Source organism: Azolla caroliniana, unplaced genomic scaffold, assembly GCF_043228905.1.
Source record: "Azolla caroliniana isolate FFs.n. ecotype wild unplaced genomic scaffold, voAzoCaro1.0.p SCAF_8, whole genome shotgun sequence".
Taxonomy (NCBI): Eukaryota; Viridiplantae; Streptophyta; class Polypodiopsida; order Salviniales; family Salviniaceae; genus Azolla; species Azolla caroliniana.
This window is the reverse complement of record NW_028230443.1, coordinates 14,570,046-14,572,201: the sequence shown is the minus strand read 5'-3', so window position 1 is coordinate 14,572,201 and position 2,156 is coordinate 14,570,046. Positions and strand designations below refer to the sequence as shown.

The following is a 2,156-nucleotide window of genomic DNA, read 5'->3' as shown; positions in this document are numbered from 1 at the left end:
TATTTTATTTTTACTTTCGATGAATGGGTAAATATCCCATTTTTGTTGTAAACCAGTTGTCTCATGGGCCAATTTTGGCCTTAGAAGACGTTAATATATACCTTTCTTTCTCCCTGTCTCTCTCTTTCTCTGTCTTTATGGAATCATCTCTTTAGAGCATATCAACTTTTTTCCCATCACCATAGCACAAGTGTTAGAGTGAAACAAAACGTCTCGAGTAACTAAAGCAAAAAGGAAGTCAATACTCAATTTACAAACAAAAGTCTATAAAGTGTGTATTTTGTTTACTTCCTCCAATTTTGTGAATACGAGCCACCGCTTCAATACCTATTATTACCTCCACCACAGCGATTGCTACTACCACTTCCACTACCATTAGCATCATTATAGCCATTGCAACTACCACCCTTTCCTCCATCTGATCTCCCCCTGCTACCATAACTTCATGATCTCCATATCGTGAACCACCTCCTCAATGATAGCCTACATCACCCCCGCTCGATCTTGCTTGAGCTTGGTTCACAATAATGTTCTTTCCATCCAGCTCTTTTCCATTCATTGACTCAATTGCATCTGTCATCGCTTGCTCATCGGAGAATGTCACAAAACCAAAGCCTCATGATCGTATCGTTTCACGGTCATTGATAACCTTGGAGTTGACAACTTCGCCAAAGAATCGAAAGGCGTCAATAAGGCTACGATCATCGGTGGTCCACGCGAGACCTCCGACGAAGCAACGATACTTGAGATCATAGAGGCCATGGAAGCTTCAATATGGGGAGGGGGTAGGGGAGGAAACGAAGAGTCTCTCTCTCCCTCTCTCTCCTTTTTTCCCTCCACTTTTTACTAAAACACATCACTTATGTAATCTTCCCCCGTTTTTTTAAAAACAATTAGCATCACTTTGAGATGCATTTTAAAAGGAGTGTTATATTGTGTGTATATGTATGTTCTATACATGTGCATGTCTACGTATGTGGATATGTATATGTATTTGTGTGTGTGTTATCCTCTACACATGTGCATATGTATGTATTGTACTCCATGTGTTATATGTATTATATGTGTGGCATGTGCATATGTATGTATGTGCTATGTGTGTATATGTTTTTACATGTGCATATGATGTATTGTAATTTGTATGTATTATTGGTATGGCATGTGCATATGCATGTGTGTGTTATGTGAGTGTATGTTCTATATACATATGTGTATGTGTACATGCATGTCTATATATGTGAACTTGTCTATTCTATATATACATGCATATGTACTGTATTGCATGTATATATATGTATGTGATATGTGTACATTTGTAAGTCTATATGTATGTACATATTGTATTGTATTAATTGCATGATGTATCTATTGTATATACATATGCATTGTACGTATGGGATGTGTATATGTATGTACATATATGTAGTGTATTGCATGTGTTGTATGTATTGTGTTAAGTAATTAGGTAATTAACTAGGGTTAATTAGAGACTAATTATATGGTTACGTTAAGCAGCGGAAGATTAGTATGATATGCACGTGAGAGTGTGTGAGAGGAAGAGAGAGAGAGAGAGAGAGAGGAAGTTACACTTGAACACAAAGATAAATGGGGGATGATTGACTATATTGAAAAGTGTCATCAACATACAAAAATACCCACAATGAGGTATATATACAACCCATGTGTAAAGGTGCACATGTGTGGGTAGAACATAGGTACTTATGTGTAAGTCCTACATTAAATGTACTAAGGAGTGGAGGATCTAAAATATCCCACTTAAGTACAAGGTCCTATTTAAAGGCTTAAGGTCAACACAATAGCTAGATTCGATCTAGGTAACTACTAAGTTACATGTGTTGACTAACTAGATTAAACTAGTTGAGCTTGATATCTCAACACACCCCCTCAAGCTCAAGTGTGAGGCGTCCAACGTCCGGTTTAGCTTCCTTCGGCTTCGTCGGCATCGGTGCGGCTTGCGGCTTTCTTCGCGGTGTTGCGCGGCTTTCTCCGCGTCTTCGCGGCTTCGTTGCACGGTTCTCCGTGGCTGTGTTGCGCGGCTTTCTTCGCGTCTTCGCGGCTTCGTTGCGCGGTTCTCCGCGTCTTCGCGGCCTCATTGCGCAGCTCTCCGCGGTTTTGTTGCATGGCCCTTTGCACGG

General features: G+C 39.9%; 1 pseudogene; it reads right to left on the bottom strand.

Annotated features, from left to right (window-relative positions):
• Positions 1-472: 472 nt before the first annotated feature.
• LOC147861060 (glycine-rich RNA-binding protein 7 pseudogene) lies at positions 473-966 on the bottom strand (annotated as a pseudogene).
• Between the last annotated feature and the right edge of the window lie 1,190 nt (positions 967-2,156).